Source organism: Aegilops tauschii, chromosome 2, assembly GCF_002575655.3.
Source record: "Aegilops tauschii subsp. strangulata cultivar AL8/78 chromosome 2, Aet v6.0, whole genome shotgun sequence".
Lineage (NCBI taxonomy): Eukaryota > Viridiplantae > Streptophyta > Magnoliopsida > Poales > Poaceae > Aegilops > Aegilops tauschii.
This window is the reverse complement of record NC_053036.3, coordinates 384986837-385010542: the sequence shown is the minus strand read 5'-3', so window position 1 is coordinate 385010542 and position 23706 is coordinate 384986837. Positions and strand designations below refer to the sequence as shown.

At 44.8% G+C, this 23706-nt stretch overlaps 1 pseudogene; it reads right to left on the bottom strand.

The window, feature by feature from the left end:
- Positions 1-23706, bottom strand: part of LOC109734253 (probable methyltransferase PMT26) — a 34453-nt pseudogene that overhangs the window by 810 nt on the left and 9937 nt on the right.

Genomic DNA, 23706 nt, shown 5'->3' with positions numbered 1-23706 from the left:
CAATGATGACATGCTATGTTATTAGTTCTTACCCTCCGTACACAGCTTTCATGTCCATGACATTTCTGACAGCAGACCAATCAATACCCAGGCCTTCCATATAAGAATTGCTTATCACCCACTTCCAGTGCTCATACTCCGCTTGAAAATCCTCAGGGGCAGGTTTCCATATACTCCAGTCTCAGAGCTTTTCAGCCAGTAAGGAGGACTTTCCACCCTCAATGGCCATTCCTCCAGCCACCGTAAACCACAGACGGCGGGGTCTGCGGGCAATTTATGCATACAAGACTGCAATGAAACACTAGTAGAAAAAGGGCCATTTGTCCCGGTTCATAAGGCCCATCTGTCCCGGTTGGGGAATCGGGACTAAAGGGTCGTTACTAATGCCTAGGCCTTTAGTCCCGGTTCTTACACGAACCGGAACAGATGGGCCTCCACGTGGCCGGTGCTGCGAGCCCAGGCAGGAGGCCCTTTAGTCCTGGTTGGTGGCACCAACCGGGACCAATAGGCATCCACGCGTCAGCTATTCAGGGGCTAGGGTTTTTGTTTTTTTTCCTGAAAGGGGGGGGGGTTGGATTTGGGGGGTTTTGTATGGTTAATTAAGGTGTTTCTGAAGGAAATATGCCCTAGAGGCAATAATAAAGTTATTATTTATTTCCTTATTTCATGATAAATGTTTATTATTCATGCTAGAATTGTATTAACCGGAAACATAATACTTGTGTGAATACATAGACAAACAGAGTGTCACTAGTATGCCTCTACTTGACTAGCTCGTTAATCAAAGATGGTTATATTTCCTAACCATGGACAAAGCGTTGTTATTTGATTAACGGGATCACATCATTAGGAGAATGATGTGATTGACTTGACCCATTCCGTTAGCTTAGCACTCGATCGTTTAGTATGTTGCTACTGCTTTCTTCATGACTTATACATGTTCCTATGACTATGAGATTATGCAACTCCCGTTTACCGGAGAAACACTTTGTGTGCTACCAAACGTCACAATGTAACTGGGTGATTATAAAGGTGCTCTACAGGTGCTTCCAAAGGTACTTGTTGGGTTGGCGTATTTTGAGATTAGGATTTGTCACTCCGATTGTCGGAGAGGTATCTCTGGGCCCACTCAGTAATGCACATCACTATAAGCCTTGCAAGCATTGTAACTAATGAGTTAGTTGCAGGATGATGTATTACGGAACGAGTAAAGAGACTTGTCGGTAACGAGATTGAACTAGGTATTGAGATACCGACGATCGAATCCCGGGCAAATAACATACCGATGACAAAGGGAACAACGTATGTTGTTATGCGGTTTGACCGATAAAGATCTTCGTAGAATATGTGGGAGCCAATATGAGCATCCAGGTTCCGCTATTGGTTATTAACCGGAGACGTGTCTCGGTCATGTCTACATTGTTCTCGAACCCGTAGGGTCCGCACGCTTAAAGTTCGATGACGGTTATATTATGAGTTTATGTGTTTTGATGTACCGAAGGTAGTTCGGAGTCCCGGATGATATCGGGGACATGACGAGGAGTCTCGAAATGGTCGAGACGTAAAGATCGATATACTGGACGACTATATTCGGACATCGGAAAGGTTCCGAGTGGTTCGGGTATTTTTCGGAGTACCGGGGAGTTACGGGAATACGGGGGAAGAAGTATATGGGCCTTATTGGGCTTTAGGGGAGAGGCAGGCCGCCCCCCCCATTGATTAGTCCGAATTGGACTAGGGGGAGGGGCGGCGCCCCCTCCTTCCTTCTCTTCCCTCTTCCCTTTCCTTGACTCCTACTCCTACTACTTGGAAGGGGGGAATCCTACTCCCGGTGGGAGTAGGACTCCTCCTAGGGCGCGCCATAGAGAGGGCCGGCCCTCCCCCTCCTCCACTCCTTTATATACGGGGAGGGGGGCACCCCTTGGAGACAACAATTAATCTCTTGATCGGAGTTCGAGGGACGTCATCGAGTTGAACGTGTGCAGAACTCGGAGGTGCCGTGCGTTTGGTACTTGATCGGTCAGATCGTGAAGACGTACGACTACATCAACCGCGTTGTGCTAACGCTTCCGCTTTCGGTCTACGAGGGTACGTGGACAACACTCTCCCCTCTCGTTGCTATGCATCACCATGATCCTGCGTGTGCGTAGGAATTTTTTTGAAATTACTGTGTTCCCCAACAGTGGCATCCGAGCCAGGTTTTATGCGTTGATGTTATATGCACGAGTAGAACACAAGTGAGTTGTGGGCGATATAAGTCATACTGCTTACCAGCATGTCATACTTTGGTTCGGCGATATTGTTGGATGAAGCGGCCCGGACCGACATTACGCGTACGCTTACGCGAGACTGGTTCTACCGACGTGCTTTGCACAAAGGTGGCTGGCGGGTGTCAGTTTCTCCAACTTTAGTTGAACCGAGTGTGGCTACGCCCGGTGCTTGCGAAGGTTAAAACAGCACCAACTTGACAAACTATCGTTGTCGTTTTGATGCGTAGGTAAGAACGGTTCTTGCTAAGCCCGTAGCAGCCACGTAAAATTTGCAACAACAAAGTAGAGGACGTCTAACTTGTTTTTGCAGGGCATGTTGTAATGTGATATGGTCAAAGACATGATGCTAAATTTTATTGTATGAGATGATCATGTTTTGTAACCGAGTTATCGGCAACTGGCAGGAGCCATATTGTTGTCGCTTTATTGTATGCAATGCAATCACCCTGTAATGCTTTACTTTATCACTAAGCGGTAGCGATAGTCGTAGTAGCATAAGATTGGCGAGACGACAACAATGCTACAACGAAGATCAAGGTGTCGCGCCGGTGACGATGGTGATCATGACGGTGCTTCGGAGATGGAGATCACAAGCACAAGATGATGATGGCCATATCATATCACTTATATTGATTGCATGTGATGTTTATCTTTTATGCATCTTATCTTGCTTTGATTGACGGTAGCATTATAAGATGATCCCTCACTAAATTATCAAAGTATAAGTGTTCTCCCTGAGTATGCACCGTTGCGAAAGTTCTTCGTGCTGAGACACCACGTGATGATCGGGTGTGATAGGCTCTACGTTCAAATACAACTGGTGCAAAACAGTTACACACGCGGAATACTCAGGTTAAGCTTGACGAGCCTAGCATACAACAGATATGGCCTCGGAACACGGAGACCGAAAGGTCGAGCGTGAATCATATAGTAGATATGATCAACATAGTGATGTTCACCGTTGAAACTACTCCATCTCACGTGATGATCGGACATGGTTTAGTTGATATGGATCACGTGATCACTTAGAGGATTAGAGGGATGTCTATCTAAGTGGGAGTTCTTAAGTAATATGATTAATTGAACTTAAATTTATCATGAACTTAGTCCTGGTAGTATTAGCATCTCTATGTTGTAGATCAATAGCTAGCGTTTTGCTCCCCTGTTTTATTTTGATATGTTCCTAGAGAAAACTAAGTTGAAAGATGTTAGTAGCAATGATGCGGACTTGGTCCATGATCTGAGGATTAACCTCATTGCTGCACAGAAATATTATGTCCTTGATGCACCGCTAGGTGACAGACCTATTGCAGGAGCAGATGCAGACATTATGAACGTTTGACAAAAGCCCGGTATGATGACTACTTTGATAGTTTAGTGCACCATGCTTTACGGCTTAGAACCGGGACTTAAAAAATGTTTTGAACGCCACAGAGCATATAAAATGTTCTAAGAGTTGAAATTGGTATTTCATACTCATGCCCGTGTCGAGAGGTATGAGACCTCTGACAGTACTTTGCCTACAAGATGGAGGAGAATTGCTCAGCTAGTGAGCATGTGCTCAGAATGTTCTGAGTACTACAATCACCTAAATCAAGTGGGAGTTAATCTTCCAAATAAGATAGTGATTGGCAGAGTTCTCTAGTCACTATCACCAAGTTACTAGAACTTCGTGATGAACAATAATATGCAAGGGATAACGGAAGTGATTCCCAAGCTCTTCGTGATGCTGAAATCGACGAAGGTAGAAATCAAGAAAAACATCAAGTGTTGATGGTTGACAAGACCACTAGTTTCAAGAAAAGGGCAAAGGGAAGAAGGGGAACTTCAAGAAGAACGGCAAGCGAGTTGCTACTCAAGTGAAGAAGCCCAAGTCTGGACCTAAGCCTGAGACTGAGTGCTTCTACTGCAAAGGAACTGGTCACTGGAAGCGGAACTGCCCCAAGTATTTGGCGGATAAGAAGGATGGCAAAGTGAACAAAGGTATATTTGATATACAGATTATTGATGTGTATTTTACTAGTGTTCGTAGCAACCCCTCGTTATTTGATACTGGTTCAGTTACTAAGAGTAGTAACTCGAAACAGGAGTTGCAGAATGAACAGAGACTAGTTAAGGGTGAAGTGACGATGTGTGTTGGAAGTGGTTCCAAGATTGATATGATCATCATCGCACGCTCCCTATACTTTCGGGATTAGTATTGAACCTAAATAAGTGTTATTTGGTGTTTGCGTTGATCATGAATATGATTTGATCATGTTTATTGCAATACGGTTATTCATTTAAGTTAGAGAACAATTGTTGTTCTGTTTACATGAATAAAAACCTTCTATGGTCATACACACCAACGAAAATGGTTTGTTGGATCTCGATCGTAGTGATACACATATTCATAATATTGAAGCCAAAAGATGCAAAGTTAATAATGATAGTGCAACTTATTTGTGGCACTGCCGTTTAGGTCATATTGGTGTAAAGCGCATGAAGAAACTCCATGCTGATGGGATTTTGGAATCACTTGATTATGAATCACTTGATGCTTGCGAACCATGCCTTATGGGCAAGATGACTAAAACTCCATTCTCCGGAACAATGGAGCAAGCAACTGGCTTATTGGAAATAATACATACTGATGTATGCAATCCGATGAAGTGTTGAGGCTCGCGGCGGGTATCGTTATTTTCTGACCTTCACAGATGATTTGAGCAGATATGGGTATATCTAATTGATGAAACATAAGTCTAAAACATTTGAAAAGTTCAAAGAATTTCAGAGTGAAGTGGAAAATCATCGTGACAAGAAAATAAAGTTTTTACGATCTGATCATGGAGACAAATATTTGAGTTACGAGTTTGGTCTTCAATTAAAACAATGTGGAATAGTTTCACAAATTCGTGCCACCTGGAACACCATAGCATAATGGTGTGTCCGAACGTCATAACCGTACTTTATTGGATATAGTGCAATCTATGATGTCTCTTACCGATTTACCACTATCGTTCTGGGGTTATGCATTAGAGACAGCTGCATTCACATTAAATAGGTTACCGTCTAATCCGTTGAGACGACACCGTATGAACTATGGTTTGGCAAGAAACCTAAGCTGTCGTTTCTTAAAGTTTGGGGTTGTGATGCTTATGTAAAAAAGTTTCATCCTGATAAGCTCAAACCCAAATCGGAAAAGTGCGTATTCATAGGATACCCAAAAGTTACTGTTGGGTACACCTTCTATCACAGATCCGAAGGCAAGATATTCGTTGCTAAGAATGGATCCTTTCTAGAGAAGGAGTTTCTCTTGAAAGAAGTGAGTGGGAGGAAAGTAGAACTTGATGAGGTAACTGTACCTGCTCCCTTGTTGGAAAGTAGTTCATCACAGAAATCTGTTCCTGTGACTCCTACACCAATTAGTGAGGAAGCTAATGATGATGATCATATAACTTCAGATCAAGTTACTACCGAACCTCGTAGGTCAACCAGAGTGAGATCCGCACCAGAGTGGTACGGTAATCCTATTCTGGAGGTCATGTTACTTGACCATGACGAACCTACGAACTATGAGGAAGCAATGATGAGCCCAGATTCCGCGAAATGGTTTGAGGCCATGAAATCTGAGATGGGATCCATGTATGAGAACAAAGTATGGACTTTGATTGACTTGCCCAAATGATCGGTGAGCCATTGAGATTAAATGGATCTTCAAGAGGAAGACGGACGCTAATAGTAGTGTTACTATCTACAAAGCTAGAATTGTCGCAAAAGGTTTTCGACAAGTTCAAGGTGTTGACTACGATGAGAGTTTCTCACTCGTATCTATGCTTAAGTCTGTCCGAATCATGTTAGCAATTGCCGCATTTTATGAAATCTGGCAAAAGGATAAACAAAACTGCATTCCTTAATGGATTTATTAAAGAAGAGTTGTATATGATGCAACCAGAAGGTTTTGTCGATCCTAAAGGTGTTAACAAAATGTGCAAGCTCCAGCGATCCATCTATGTACTGGTGCAAGCATCTCGGAGTTAGAATATACACTTTGATGAGTTGATCAAAGCATATAGTTTTATACAGACTTGCGGTGAAGCCTGTATTTACAAGAAAGTGAGTGGGAGCACTACAACATTTCTGATAAGTATATGTGAATGACATATTGTTGATCGGAAATAATGTAGAATTATTCTACAAAGCATAAAGGAGTGTTTAAAAGGAGTTTTTCAAAGAAAGACCTCGGTGAAGCTGCTTACATATTGAGCATCAAGATCTATAGAGATAGATCAAAACGCTTGATAAGTTTTTTCAATGAGTACATACCTTGACAAGATTTTGAAGTAGTTCAAAATGGAACAGTCAAAGAAAGAGTTCTTGCCTGTGTTACAAGGTGTGAAATTGAGTAAGACTCAAAGCCCGACCACGGCAGAATATAAAAAGAGAATGAAAGTCATTCCCTATGCCTCAGCCATAGGTTCTATAAAGTATGCCATGCTATGTACCAGATCTATTCTATACCCTACACTGATTTTGGCAAGGGAGTACAATTGTGATCTAGGAGTAGATCACTGGACAGCGGTCAAAATTATCCTTAGTGGAATAAGGATATGTTTCTCGATTATGGAGGTGACAAAAGGTTCGTCGTAAAAGGGTTACGTCGATACAAGTTTTGGCACTGATCCAGATGAGTCTAAGTCTTCATCTGGATACATATTGAAAGTGAGAGCAATTAGCTAAAGTAGCTCCGTGCAGAGTATTGTAGACATAGAAATTTGCAAAATACATACGGATCTGAATATGGCAGACCTGTTGACTAAACTTCTCTCACAAGCAAAACATGATCACACCTTAGTACTCTTTGGGTGTTAATCACATAGCGATGTGAACTAGATTATTGACTCTAGTAAACCCTTTGGGTGTTGGTCACATGACGATGTAAACTATGGGTGTTAATCACATGGTGATGTGAACTATTGATGTTAAATCACATGGCGATATGATCTAGATTATTGACTCTAGTGCAAGTGGGAGACTGAAGGAAATATGCCCTAGAGGCAATAATAAAGTTATTATTTATTTCCTTATTTCATGATAAATGTTTATTATTCATGCTGTGTTATTAGTTCTTACCCTCCGTACACAGCTTTCATGTCCATGACATTTCTGACAGCAAACCAATCAATACCCAGGCCTTCCATATAAGAATTGCTTACACCCACTTCCAGTGCTCATACTCCGCTTGAAAATCCTCAGGGGCAGGTTTCCATATACTCCAGTCTCAGAGCTTTTCAGCCAGTAAGGAGGACTTTCCACCCTCAATGGCCATTCCTCCAGCCACCGTAAACCACAGACGGCGGGGTCTGCGGGCAATTTATGCATACAAGACTGCAATGAAACACTAGTAGAAAAAGGGTCATTTGTCCCGGTTCATAAGGCCCATCTGTCCCGGTTGGGGAATCGGGACTAAAGGGTCATTACTAATGCCTAGGCCTTTAGTCCCGGTTCTTACACGAACCGGAACAGATGGGCCTCCACGTGGCCGGTACTGCGAGCCCAGGCAGAAGGCCCTTTAGTCCCGGTTGGTGGCACCAACCGGGACCAATAGGCATCCACGCGTCAGCTATTCAGGGGCTAGGGTTTTTGTTTTTTTTCCTGAAGGGGGGGGTGGATTTGGGGGGTTTTGTATGGTTAATTAAGGTGTTTCTGAAGGAAATATGCCCTAGAGGCAATAATAAAGTTATCATTTATTTCCTTATTTCATGATAAATGTTTATTATTCATGCTAGAATTGTATTAACCGGAAACATAATACTTGTGTGAATACATAGACAAACAGAGTGTCACTAGTATGCCTCTACTTGACTAGCTCGTTAATCAAAGATGGTTATGTTTCCTAACCATGGACAAAGAGTTGTTATTTGATTAACGGGATCACATCATTAGGATAATGATGTGATTGACTTGACCCATTCGTTAGCTTAGCACTCGATCGTTTAGTATGTTGCTACTGCTTTCTTCATGACTTATACATGTTCCTATGACTATGAGATTATGCAACTCCCGTTTACCGGAGGAACACTTTGTGTGCTACCAAACGTCACAACGTAACTGGGTGATTATAAAGGTGCTCTACAGGTGCTTCCAAAGGTACTTGTTGGGTTGGCGTATTTCGAGATTAGGATTTGTCACTCCGATTGTCGGAGAGGTATCTCTGGGCCCACTCAGTAATGCACATCACTATAAGCCTTGTAAGCATTGTAACTAATGAGTTAGTTGCGGGATGATGTATTACGGAACGAGTAAAGAGACTTGCCGGTAAGGAGATTGAACTAGGTATTGAGCTAGCGACGATCGAATCTTGGGCAAGTAACATACCGATGACAAAGGGAACAACGTATGTTGTTATGCAGTTTGACCGATAAAGATCTTCGTAGAACATGTGGGAGCCAATATGAGCATCCAGGTTCCGCTATTGGTTATTGACCGGAGACGTGTCTCGGTCATGTCTACATTGTTCTCGAACCCGTAGGGTCCGCACGCTTAAAGTTCGATGATGGTTATATTATGAGTTTATGTGTTTTGATGTACCGAAGGTAGTTCGGAGTCCCGGATGAGATCGGGGACATGACAAGGAGTCTCGAAATGGTCGAGACGTAAAGATCGATATATTGGACGACTATATTCGGACATCGGAAATGTTCCGAGTGATTCGGGTATTTTTCGGAGTACCGGGGAGTTACGGGAATACGGGGGAAGAAGTATATGGGCCTTATTGGGATTTAGGGGAGAGGGAGAGGCAGGCTGCGCCCCCCATTGACTAGTCCGAATTGGACTAGGGGGAGAGGCGACGCCCCCTCCTTCCTTCTCTTCCCTCTTCCCTTTCCTTGACTCCTACTCTTACTACTTGGAAGGGGGGAATCCTACTCCCGGTGGGAGTAGGACTCCTCCTAGGGCGCACCATAGAGAGGGCCAGCCCTCCCCCTCCTCCACTCCTTTATATACGGGGAGGGGGGCACCCCATGGAGACAACAATTGATCTCTTGATCTCTTAGCCGTGTGCGGTGCCCCCCTCCACCATAATCCACCTAGATTATATCGTAGCGGTGCTTAGGCGAAGCCCTGCGTCGGTAGAACATCATCATCGTCACCACGCCGTCGTGCTGACGAAACTCTCCCTCCACACTCGGCTGGATCGGAGTTCGAGGGACGTCATCGAGTTGAACGTGTGCAGAGCTCGGAGGTGCCGTGCGTTCGGTACTTGATCGGTCGGATCGTGAAGACGTACAACTACATTAACCGCGTTGTGCTAACGCTTCCGCTTTCGGTCTACGAGGGTACGTGGACAACACTCTCCCCTCTCGTTGCTATGCATCACCATGATCCTGCGTGTGCGTAGATTTTTTTTTGAAATTACTGCGTTCCCCAACAGTTTCATATATTGTGTTAGGTAGCTAATTAATTAATAGAGAGAAGTGTCCTCTCTTATCTCTGTGCTTGGTCGACGCTACGTACTATACGTATAGAGAGGCCCTCGACACGCTAGCTAGTAAGAAAATGATGGAAACCATTAAGTACAGAAGTTCGTCATGCATACCGAGGGAAGTGATCGACCTCTCCTTCTCCGAGAGATTGGTCGAACAACAAGTTTTCGTATTATCTATCCGACGCTACTGGCTACATACATATACAATATGTAAGATCTGGTACAATCCCCTACCATTTGAACTCAATTTCCACATGGTATTCTCCGGCTTTATTGATGACGTGGTCAAGAAAGAATCCCGCCAATTCCTCTTGAATTGCTTTCATGCGATCTTGTGGTAGGAGTTCATTCCGCATCTGCCACGTCTAATTTGGAGAAGGGGGTTAATACATATATATGAATGAAACTCAACAGAAATGATGGTGTAATAAAATGAAATTGTGAATATTATTGCTTACGCACTTCATATTGTCTTTTAGAGTAGCCCCGCTTATCTTTGCAAGTCGCGTTGTAGATGAACTCGCACACGTAGTATCCACAGTAATCATTCCCTTGTTCCTGCCACAAGCACTTTACGATAAATAGAGGTCAATCAAACTGATAATGAAGCATTATAAATGGCATTGATGAAAGTAGCTAGAATCAACGGGAGATGCGCGCAACTAGCTATCTAGTAGTACTTACTTTCTGGTATGTATATCGCAGCTCCTTCGGCAGTCCCGGAGCTTCTGCGGTGAACTGTTTCCAAACGCTGCAAGACAAAGAAAATAATTATTACTTGAGATATCAGGAAATGAACAAAAAGTTGCCGATATGGTGCGATAATGATCGATTGAACTTACTTGTTGAGAATTTTAGTCATGTCCGCATAGGTCCCGGGATCTTTTCGTCTCGAGTCTAAGACGGTTACTAGTCACCGCTCAAGCTTAATATCCAGGAGAATATAGTGGAAGCTGCGCACGCATGCATAACTCATCAATTACATTACTATAACCTCGCTCGAGTAATAAGGGAAACCGAATATGCACACGACAGTATCACTCACTCGAAGTTGTAAGGAAAGAGTATTAAATCTTTGTTTTGATTTATTATCAATGATTTGAGCAAGTTGGCCTCGGCATCTTTGGCGCTCTTTTTAACCTGAAATTCATCTATGAGACTTGTGTTAATGAACCCAATATCATACATTTCTGCTTTTCTGCACTCGACGATCTTCAGTCTGCATAATATAGTGAGGATAATTATAAATACATGCAATGAAAGAGCTGAGCTATATATAGAGACTTAATGACAGAAGTAGTACTTACAGACAGTAGCAAGTGACCGTTAATTTATCGAGGGCCTTTTGATTGAAGAACTGGAAGAACACCTCAAATGGAACACACAACAGATCAATTCCGACGAGGTCGTGCTCCTCTTTAACTCTCAGATACAAAGTATCCGTCCCCCCAGACTCTCTGCAGGTTTTCATGTACCGATCATGGAATCTTCGCATCATCGTTGTTAGAGATTTTTCATCTTTGACGAGAGGCTTCCCGTACTCGTATCTGTGTTCATCCACCTCCAAGAAATCACAATGTACATCGTCGGGCAGGTAATCTCCAAGATTGTTATAACCGGGTACCATCCCCGGAGCATTAGCGACGATGTCGCTAGACACATTGAGCGGGGGGCACGATTGGTTCGCTTGTTCGCCGAGCTGGGCAATTTTTTTCCCAGCTGCTCGTCGTTCTTTTAACCTTTGATCACTGACAGTACTTCCCGACCGCTCCGCTTCGAGATATACCTTTTCAGTAACGCTCATAGTTGGTTTTTGGCGGAGACTTTGGTGGTTTCCTCAGGGCAGCATAGTGCGCTTTGCTTTCACCGGATCTACCTTCTCCTCCGGAGGTGGATGTCTCTCTGCTTTCGCCCCTTCAAAGAAGTCCTTCACTTCTTTTTGCACAATCTTCTTGTTTTCTTCCACGATCATCTCGTACGGCAACTTTTCTAGAGGCTTGAGAGGTGAACCGTATCTGTATTGCCTCCCGCCTCTAGCTGTACTGCTAGACGCCGGAGCAGACGGAGCGGCTGCGACTGTCTTCTTTCGTGCTTGCTTACGAGGCGGAGGAGAAGGACTACGACGCGCCGAAGCAGCCGGGGCGGCGGCGGGTCTCTTCCGCCCTTGCTGGCGAGGCGGAGAAGGAGGAGGCTGGTGGCTGCTCGGGCGCGCCGGCGCAGGCGGAGAAGGAGGCGGAGTGCCGCCACGCGCCGGAGAAGGAGGTTGAGTGCCCTGATCGTCACTCGCCGGAGGAGGAGGCGGTGGAGGAGGCGGAGTGCCCTGACTCGCCGGAGGAGGAGGAGGAGGAGGCGGAGGCGTCCAGTTCGGAAGGTTGATGAGCTCCTTCCGCCATATGCATGGAGTCTTCAGACAAGAACCCAGCCGAGTCTCCCCATCACCCGTAGGGTGGTCAAGCTGGAGGTCCTCAAATCCTTCTGTGATTTCATCCACCATCACCCTAGCATATCCTTCTGGAATTGGCCGGCAGTGAAAAGTTGCGCCAGGTTCAGGAGGTGCAACAGAGTCAACAGCCGCCTTGACTTTCAATTCCATCCACTTCGTCATAAGGTGGCAATGCTGAGACTCCGTGATAGCATCTACGGGATAGCTAGCAGGAGCCGTGAAGACAGGCTCCTGAAGCAGCTCCGTGGAAGCCACGCTGCTCCTCCGCTGAGATGGCGGGGTAGCTTCGGGTGTAGCTTCGGCAGGTCGCATGCTGCGAACTGCCTCTCGTTCCTCTAGCGCTTGTACCATTGCGTGCAACGCCTGTAGTTGGGTCAACTCCTTTTTCTTCTTCCTCTCCCGGCGTTTGTAACCGCCTGCGTCGGGAAATCCAGCCTTCCACGAAAGGGAGTCTGGCGTGCCTCGTGTCCGTCCGGGGTGCTCAGGATTCCCGAGGGCCTCTGTGAGCTCGTCGGTCTCTCTGTCTGGAATGAACTTCCCTTGCTGCGCCTTTTCGATATACTCCTGAAGCTTCTCGATGGGTGTGTTCAGCTGCTCGTTGGTCTAAACGCACTTCCCTCTTACAGGGTCCAATTTTCCCCCAACCCCGAAGAACCAACTCCTGCAACGGTCTGGCCAGCGTCGCGTCTCTGGTTCGATCCCTTTATCAAGGAGGTCATTCTCAGCCTTGTCCCACAACGGCCGGGCTTTCAGGTAGCCACCTGACCCCGTGCGATGGTGATGCTTCTTCTTTGCAACATTTTTCTTGTTTGTCGCTGACATCTTCGCTGCTCTCTTAGATTTCTTTTTGGTGACAAATGCGGGCCACTGATCTTTGATCTTCTCAAATCGACCAATGAACTCTGGAGTCTTGTCTTGGTCGACAAACGATGAATTCAGCTCATTCTTCCACCTCCTGAATAGCTCAGCCATCTTCTTAAGAGCATAAGCCTTGATCATTGGCTTTTTAACTGGATTCTCAGGATCCTCCTCTGGCGGGAAGGTGAAATTTTCCTGCAGCGCGGTCCAAAGATCAGCTTTCTGCCTATCGCTGACATAAGACACCTGAGAGTCTTTGTCCTTAGGCTTCAACCATTGCTCGATGCTGATCGGGGTCATGTCCCTAACTAGAAGCCCGCACTGAGCATTAAATTTTTGCTTGGTCCGGAGGGGTTCAATAGGTTGGCCAGCGCGATCAATTTCGATGATCGTGTACCTTTCATCCGCGCGCAACTTTCTCTTCGGGCCTCATCTCGTTACCGAAGTGTTGCTCGATCCGGAGGGCTAGAAAAGAAGAAAAAGAAGAGAGTTAATATGTGTACATACCAAAAACAATTAATGCATCAATTAGCTATAGTCAGCACATGCTTAATTAATTAATATATATACCTGGCCGGACTCCGTTCGGTCACCGGAGCCGTCATCACGGTGTCCTTCCCCCTCCATTCGGTCACCGGAGCCGTCATCACGGTGTCCTCCCCCTCCATTCGGTCACCGGAGCCGTCATCACGGTGTCCTTCCTCCTCCATTGTTTGATCATCGTCGTAGCCTGCTTCTTCATCCTGTCTTTCCAGACCATCGGTGCATGTGTCGTTGAGAAACGACAAGACGACATCACTTCTGTGTGCGATTATCTCCCCCAACACCGCTTCTTTTGCTTCGTCTCGGGGGTGCGGATCCATAGTTTCTGCAAATATTTACAACATGGCAATTATTATTCAAACATGACAGATGGATATATTAGTGGCAAACGTTGAACTAGCTAGCTAAGCACAATAAGGAATCATATTAGTGGCCTGGCGTCGACGCTTCTCTAGGGTTTGGGGTGGCCTCGGCAACGCTTCAAGGGTTTGGGGTGGCCTCAACAACGCTTCAAGGGTTCGGGGTGGCCTTGACGACAATGCTCTTTTAACTTGGTAAATTTGGGTGGCCTCAAGAGAGTTTATCGATCGGGTAGGGGCGCGGCGGGAGGGGGTAGGAGACCGACATTGTTTTTTTCTAGGGTTTGGGTGTCCTCGAGAGTTTTGGTCGAGCGAGAGGGCCGGGGGGGTGCTCCGGACGTCCCCCTCACTTTAACAAAGAACTACCTTAAAAAAAGACTTGCTTCGCCGCGGGTCCTTCTTCATTTTTTCCTTTGTTTTTTCGTATATGTTTGTTTTCGTTTTCATTCTACATTTTCGTACATATGAAAAAATTAAAGTTTCTATACAAAAGTGCACAATTTTTATGAACAAATTACAACATCTAAATTAACTATACATCTAAATAAATATAACTATACATCTGAAATTTTCCTAATCTTAAAACTAAACTAAACATAAACTAAAATAATCTAAAAAACATGTAAAAACATCTAAAAATAGCATCTAAAAACATCTAAAAAACATCTAAAAATCTAATAGCTAGCACCCGGCAGGGGCGGAGGGGCACGACGGAGGGGCCGGCGCCGGCGGGGCAGGGCAGGGGCGCAGGGGGCGGGACAGGGGAGGGGCGCGGGAGCAGGCTGGTGCTCACATGGGGCGGCGGGGCAGGTGGGCGGCGCGTCGGGGCCGGCAGGGGCGCGAGGGTCGACGCCGTCGTCGGGGCAGAGGGCGTCAGCGGCGGCGGCGGCGACGTTGAGCAGCCTGACGGCGTCGGTGGCGGCGGCGACGGCGACGTCGAGCAGCCTGACGGTGTCGGTGGCAGCGGCGACGGCAAGGTGGAGCAGGGGTGTCGGGCGGCGACGGCGAGGAGGAGCAGGGGCGTCGGGGGAAGAAGTGATGGATTTGGTCGAAACTGCTAAGTGTTTTCTTATATACCCAGGGCATTGGTCCCGGTTCGTGACAGCAACCGGGACGAATGCGACCTTTAGTCCCGGTTGGTGCCAACAACCGGGACCAAAGGCCTCTTTTCAGCAGCCGAAAGGGCGGGAAGCGGCGGCCTCTGGTCTCGGTTGGTGGCACCAACCGGGACTAAAGGGGTGGCATTGGTCCCGATTGGTGCCACGAACCGGTACCAATGCACCCCTTTAGTACCGGTTGGTGCCACCAACCGGGACCAAAGGCCTTGTGCTGCTGCGCCCGCGTCGAAAGTTTAGTCCCACCTCGCTAGTTGAGAGGGGCGCGCAGTGGTTTATAAGTCCCACTGCCGCACCCCTCTCAAGCTCCTCTCCATTGCAGGCTTACGGGCCTAATTGTGACTGCTATGCCTGATGGGCCTTATGCGGGCCTGAATCCTGGCCCATGGATGGGTTTCTAGTCGTATTCAGGCTGTGGTGGCCCAGTAGGTGGCAAATTTTTTATTTTTCCAGTTTTTCTATTTTCTTTTTTGCTTTATTTTTTTGTTTTGTTTCTACTTACAACAAAATACTTATTTATTTTATTTTATTTTGTTTCTAATTACTTATTTATTTTATTTTATGAAAATTCTTTTTGCTATTAAAGTTTCTAACAAACAAAGTTCTTTATGAAAATTCTTTTTGCTTTTAATGATTTTGAACAGAAAATACTTTTATAATTTTAGTTGCATCAATTCTATATAATTTTAGTTTCATAAATTTTAGAGGTTGCTTATAATGTTTTGAACAGAAAATACTTTGATAATTTTAGTTTCATAAATTTTATTTATGTTATTAAAGTTTATTTTATTTTGTTTCTACTTATATATTTTATTAAAGTTTATATTATTTTGTTTCAAATTACTTATTTATTTTATTTTATGATAATTCTTTTTGCTATTAAATTTTCATGCATTTACTGATTATTTTGAGCTATAAGACCCTGAAATTGAAAAACATTTCAAATGAACTCTGAAAATGTTAAAAGTTGGCATGGTATCATCATTTCACCCACATAGCATGTGCAAGAAAGTAGAGAGTGTTACGGCAAAAACTGGATGCACTTCGTGTACAAAACAGACAATCTCTTTCGAAGTATCAAGGTTTCATACGGAAACTCGTCTGTTACAAAAGGATTTCATTTTTTCGAACTTATTTGAATTCCATAGTTTTTCTATGTTCAAAATGCACCATTCAAAGCCACATCATCAATTTTCAACCCTTTCTGACTTCATTTGTTATTTTTCATGCATTTACTGATTTTTTCAGCTATAAGACCTTGAAATTGAAAAGCACTACAAATGAACTCTGAAAAGGTTGAAAGTTGGCATGGTATCATCATTTCCCCCACATAGCATGTGCAATAAAGTAGAGAGGCTTACGGCAAAAACTGGATGCACTTCATGTACAAAACGGACAATCTCTTATAAATATCAGGATTTCATACGGAAACTCGTTTGTTACAAAAGGATTTCATTTTTTTGAACTTATTTGAACTCCATACTTTTCTGTGTTCAAAATGCACAATTCAAAGCGACATCATCAATTTTCAACCCTTTCTGACTTCATTTGTTATTTTTCATGCATTTACTGATTTTTTTCCAGCTATAAGACCCTGAAATTGAAAAGCATTTCAAATGAACTCTGAAAAGGTTGAAAGTTGGCATGGTATCATCATTTCACCCACATAGCATGTGCAAGAAAGTAGAGAGGCATACGGCAAAAACTGGATGCACTTCCTGTACAAAACGGACAATCTCTTTCGAAGTATCAGGGTTTCATACGGAAACTCGTCTGTTACAAAAGGATTTCATTTTTTTGAACTTATTTGAACTCCATACTTTTCTGTGTTCAAAATGCACCATTCAAAGCCACATCATCAATTTTCAACCCTTTCTGACTTCATTTGTTATTTTTCATGCATTTACTGATTTTTTTCAGCTATAAGACCCTGAAATTGAAAAGCACTACAAATGAACTCTGAAAAGGTTGAAAGTTGGCATGGTATCATCATTTCACCTACATAGCATGTGCAAGAAAGTAGAGAGTGTTACGGCAAAAACTAGATGCACTTCGTGTACAAAACGGACAATCTCTTTCGAAGTATCAGGGTTTCATACGGAAACTCGTCTGTTACAAAAGGATATCTTTTTTTTGAACCTATTTGAACTCCATAGTTTTTCTATGTTCAAAATGCACCATTAAAAGCCATATCATCAATTTTCAACCCTTTCTGACTTCATTTGTTATTTTTCATGCATTTACTGATTTTTTTTCAGCTATAAGACCCTGAAATTGAAAAGCACTACAAATGAACTCTGAAAAGGTTAAAAGTTGGCATGGTACCATCATTTCACCCATATAGCATGTGCAAGAAAGTAGAGAGGCTTACGGCAAAAACTGGATGCACTTCATGTACAAAACGGACAATCTCTTTCGAAGTATCAGGGTTTCATACGGAAATACGTCTGTTACAAAAGGATTTCATTTTTTTGAACTTATTTGAACATCATACTTTTCTGTGTTCAAAATGCATCATTCAAAGCCACATCATCAATTTTCAACCCTTTCTGACTTCATTTTTTTCCATGCATTTACTGATTTTTTCCAGCTATAAGACCCTGAAATTGAAAAGCATTTCAAATGAACTCTGAAAAGGTTGAAAGTTGGCATGGTATCATCATTTCACCCACATAGCATGTGCAAGAAAGTAGAGAGGCTTACGGCAAAAACTGGATACACTTCGTGTACAAAACAGACAATCTCTTTCGAAGTATCAGGGTTTCATACGGAAACTCGTCTGTTAAAAAAGGATTTCATTTTTTTGAACTTATTTAAACTCCATAATTTTTCTGTGTTCAAAATGCACCATTCAAAGCGACATCATCAATTTTCAACCCTTTCTGACTTCATTTGTTTTTTTCATGCATTTACTGATTTTTTCAGCTATAAGACCCTGAAATTGAAAAGCACTAAAAATGAACATGGATAGATAAGTGACCAAATTAATAGTAGTTCATCATCACATTAAAACCAAAGTACATACATAGTTCAAATTAAACAACATATAGCTCTCCAGAGCATCTAGTTAAACCATACATTAAAACTATGTAAAACCTTTCAATGCAACAACAAATGCGATCATAATCACAACTAAGGTAACAATTGATCCAACGGCATAATGATACCAAGCCTCGGTATGAATGGCATATTTTCTAATCTTTCTAATCTTCGACCGCATTGCATCCATCCTGATCTTGTGATCATCGACGACATCCGCAACATGCAACTCCAATATCATCTTCTCCTCCTCAATTTTTTTTATTTTTTCCTTCAAGTAATTGTTTTCTTCTTTGACTAAATTTAACCTCTCGACAATAGGGTCGGTTGGAATTTCCGGTTCAACCACCTCCTACATAAATAAAATCTATGTCACGTTGGTCGGCATAATTGTCATAAACAATAAATGAACCAAATAGTTATAAAAAGATAATATATACCACATCCAAATCATAGACAGGACGAGGGCCAACGGGGGCGGATACCAGAACCATCGCACTATATAATAATAAGGAATAATAAAAGTAAGAAAATTAGACAAGTATCTATCTCAAGTAAGAATTTTTTCTTTCAGAAAGAAGATAAGAACAAGAGGCTCACCACGGTGGTGCCGGCGACGAGATCGGCGCGGGCGATCGACGGCGGTGAAGACGGGGACGGGACGTGACGGACCGCTAAACTTAGAAAAATCTCGGGGAAAATGGAGCTCGGAGGTCGAGTTTCGAGAGAAGAAATATTAACTAGTGTGGCTCGGACATTTCATCGAACACCTCATGTGCATAGGAGGTGAGCTAAAGCACCTAAATGCCCTCCCCTCGCCGGCCAGCAAAAAACAGAGCAGTGTGGAGTGCTCTGCTCGCCGGCGATGGGCTATATAGGCAAATCATTTGTCCCGGTTCGTGGCTGGAACCAGGACCAATGGTTATGGGTCAGGAGCGAGGCCCATTGGTCCCGGTTCGTGCCTAGAACCGGGACAAATGGGTCCAGACGAACTGAAACCAAAGCCCGCGAGGCCCCGGCCGGCCACCTGGGCTCACGAACCGGGACGAATGCACCCGTTGGTCCCGGTTCGTACAAGAACCGAGACTAATGGGCTGGCCAGGCCCGAACGAAAGCCTCTTTTTTTACTAGTGAAACATTCCTGAAGGGCAATAAGAGAATATATTAACCTAAAATTAGGTACAAGATTCAGTGACCAGCATTAAAGATATAACCTGTTGAGAATGAGAACACTCACCAGGCAGCATCAGGATTATCACAATCTCCACACAGTGGAGGGTTTGCAGTAGACCTTCCGTCGTAGCAGCGGTTGTCCATTAGTTTCCGAAAAATCGCTACACCTACTCGATTTATCCTGAAATATTTGCAGCACATTGACCTTGTTAGAGCAGACATCGTTGGCAAAGTGCAAAACAAAATACTCCCTCCGTCTCATAATGCAAGACGTTTTTTGACACTAGTGTAGTGTCAAAAAACGTCTTACATTATGGGACGGAGGGAGTAGATATTAGATAAGTAATTCACCATTTCATCACAACAGTCGAGTTGACATAGCATTTGGTAGCAACAATGGTATGTCCACAATGTAAAAAATAAAAAATCAATGATGTAATCATCAAACAATTTACCTTCGCATATCTTGACATCTTCTGGCAGCTCCGGGTATACAGGAGTAGCAGACCACACAAAGTAACCACCAGGCTGTAATAGTCTGTTCAATTCTAGCAAGAGCTTACCGCCTGCTAGACAACACTGATAAATTCAGACAACAGCAACATAGAGGAATGATATTGTACAAAAGGAGGCTTGTTGTAGAAGAAAGTACCTTCAATATGCCATGGTACTCTACAGCGTGCACAGTGTACAGCATCAAAGACCCTGCTGGGAAATGGGAGCCTTTCGTACCCATAACCACTGATATAGCAGGGATTCCTCTCTCGACGGCAAACTGCACCTGAGCTTCATGCTCATCTTTAGGTGCAAACGACATCGTAAGCACATCTCTCTCAAACAGATATCCTCCAAAGCTAGCAACAACTCCACAGCCAACGTCTACCCGGGTCCGTTTTCCCCATGCCACATCTTTCTGTGCCTTCGTGGTAGCATCAGACATGTCAAACAGAGAACCTCATATTTAAGTTTTAACTACATTTAATTCCTAAATCCAATGCATTATGCTTTTTTCACAAGGAAAGAATAATCCTATTATGTACTCCCTGAGTCGCTTAATATTGTGTCAAAAACGCTCTAATATTATGGGATGGAGGAAGTATAATTTAATTCTACAAAAACTTGTGCGCGGTACTTACTCAACGAATCATTTGCATTATCTGATCATAGCATGACTAGAGTAACTTATTGTGTATAAACTCCTGCAATAATTATTTCACAGTGCAAAGGCTCTGAACTTGTCAACTTCTGAATGATACTCTGAGGAACGGTAGCATGTCTGAGTGTTACCTCCTGAATGATATCAATGTGATGCAGAGCACCATGCTTGAACTGAGTTCTGCCTCCCAGAAAGATGAGGTGCTTGTTAGAATAAATCCAAGGCGCTCCGTCGATCTACCGAGGACCAAATAATCACACAAGCACGACACCGAGATTTATTAACGAGGTTCACCGATATGGCTACATCCCGGGGCATGACTACGGGCGCTCTTCCCTATGACACCGTCACAATACCGCACCCGGCCGCCCGGCCGCCGGCACACGCCGTCGGCTCCCCCGCGTGCCCGTGCTATTATGTTGGCATAGGTTACATCGTGTGTCTATCCCCGATATATATGAGAGGCCTAGGATACAAGTGTCCTATTAGGACACAACTCCTACCCTGTCTACATACAGTCCAAAATCAAGTCCAACTGTAACCTACCTTGTACAATAATATTCGACACAACTCTAACAAACTCCACCTTGACGAATATTCTTCACCACCTTGAATTCATCCATGCGCCGAACCTCCATGTACATTGGACTTGAGATACGCCGTGAGCCCCGCTGCTACTCCCAGACTCCATGTGACTCCACCTGCAACTGTAGTCCCTTCTCGTCTTCTTCACAGTCAACACTCGAGCAACATTAAGTTCCTCATTACTCTACTTTGTGCTCCCAACATCCGGAGAGTCCGTTCAACGCTATCACACACCGACCATTGTCTGCGTGAAAGTGAACAACTCACATGTTGGACGCCACATATAAGAGTTACCTGAACTCAATGTCACCGCTCTTTCTTGACCGCCTGTCTGAAACTTGAAGGAATTTCACCGCCGCCCTGTGTCACCCTGAGTCAAATTCACAGTTGTCTCACCGTTTTCCCGGATAGTCTCTGACATGTCCCATGGCTATAGTACTCCACCTCCTTCTATACTTGTCATCCGCACTTTGCCATGTGCACTGAACACCACAGAATATACGGTCGTGTACTCTCTCAGCTTTTGACAATTTCAGACTTTCTGCCACTTTCTCAGATTCTCCATAGTCAACTCTTGTCCATCAACTAGCACTGATAGACCCAGTCACCAACTTGAATCTGGTACTCGTCAACACTGCTTCAGCACGCTCTGCACACTTTATCTGACCACATGTCTGATGACCAGTGCCTTGGCCTGTCGCTGTGTCCCGTGCTTACCGCACGCCTCGCCACTATCACCGCGTCGAGCCTCTACTGTCCTGGTCGAGTCTCCCGGGTAGCTTGCCCACACTACCTCAACCGCCACTGCAGAGAACCACCGATCATCACCGACCTATGCCGAGTATCACGTCTCCATCAAACCATTGGGCCCCAGTCCGATCCACGTGTCTCTCGCTATCCCGCTGAAATAGGCTTCGATTCTCCGATATCTTACACCGTAGCCCCTCGGTCAGCACAGAGTGAAGTCTTCCACCAGACCCCAACTCCACCTTCAACATGACTCCATAGTGGTTGTACGTGCCACCCTGTGCCTTGTCAACTTCAAACTCTCATGTGTACACTGCCTTGAATCAACCCTGCGCCATTGTCTTGTCGAAGCCGCACAAGCTCTCAGGCCTGCATCACGTGTTTCCACGCCCCAGAAGTCGTCCACCATCAGCATCACACTCCTATGTCGTCGTCGCTGAAATCACCGCCGTCTTCTACTTTGACCAACATCCATGTCGATCCATCAGACTGTCCAGTCCGACCCAGCCAAAATTATCCGACTGCAACCATGCTTCACCCTGCGTCGTGTCCGCCCGCACATCTCCATGCCTTGCTTAACGCCCTGTGTATGCATGATCCACGACGCGCTCCAGGCTCCTCCGAGCCTTATACGCACGTTGCCAATTTACTGTCGTCTCTGTGGTAGGACGTTCTTCCTGATGCATGCACTCCATGTACTTTCGACTAGCACAAACAGCACCCAATACGCAACGTGTCCTAAATCCTGCCCTTGACTTTTGATTGCTCTTTTCCTTTTAGCAAATCTCCTGTCGCCTGCATGCACCGAAGCTTCTTCTGTAGACCTATAGCGACCAAAGCTGCTCCCTGTTCGACCGTCTGCGTGCCTAGCTTGCTGCGCCTGGGCCATCTGAGTGCCATGGGCCTGCTGCTGCATCCAGCCCAGCCCCAGCCTCCATCGAGCGATCGGCCTGGAAAGCACGCTAGCTCGTCGGCCACGCGTGTGTCGAGCCTCGCGCGCCGCCTCCCTGCTGCCGCTGACTGTACGTGTGGCAAATTTGACAATTTTGACCTATTGACAAAATCAATTCACAGACTGAACTGCCCGTAAAACTATTTCACACCCCTGACCCTTATGTGTAGCGCCCGCCACGCCGGCGCCACACCCTACGGTGCAGCGCCTAGCTCCGGGGCGTTGCACCTCTGTCCACCGTGGCAGCCCATGGGCCCGCACCCAGCAGTGCAACGCCTCCGAGCTAGGCGCCGCACATGTAATGTGCAGCGCCTAGCCGCTAGGCGCTACACGTGTAATGTGCAGCCTAGCCGCTAGGCGCTGCACTGTGACTTATCCAGCCACTTGGCTGGCCCCCCCTCCCCCACCCCCCACCACACACTCTTCACTCTCTCCCCGAGCTTTGCCCCCTCTCCCACTCTCCCCCCTCTCAAATCTTCTTCCAAATCTTGCAAATTTGAAGAATTTGTCCGTGGATTTCGAAGTCAAACCCTCCCTCAAGGTAATAATCTCCGATCCCCTTGTTTTGATCGAAGTAAAGTTCTCCCATTGCTCATTTGTTGGTAGTTTGGGGAAACCCTAGTTTTGTTTGGATCTAGAGATTTGCATGGAGATGTGAGATGTTTTTTTGCCAATTTCTATGATTAGGCTTTGTTAGTATGCTAGGGTTATTCTTATGGGTGTTCTTATGTTGGTGCTAGGGTTAGGTTTAGGGCTAGGGTTATGGTTAGGGTTATGGTTAGGGTTAGGGTTATGGTTAGGGTTAGGGTTGTTGTTTCATATATATATTAGGGTTTGTATTCGGTGTTAATCCATGGATTAGTACTCATGGAAGCAATGTTACCTTGTGTTCATTGCTTATAGGGATGGGAAGAACATGTGTGTTTGTTCATCATGGGGACAAAGACGCCTTTTTAAAAGGAAATAAAGAACCGGACCCGGATGAGTTTGACATGGTGTTT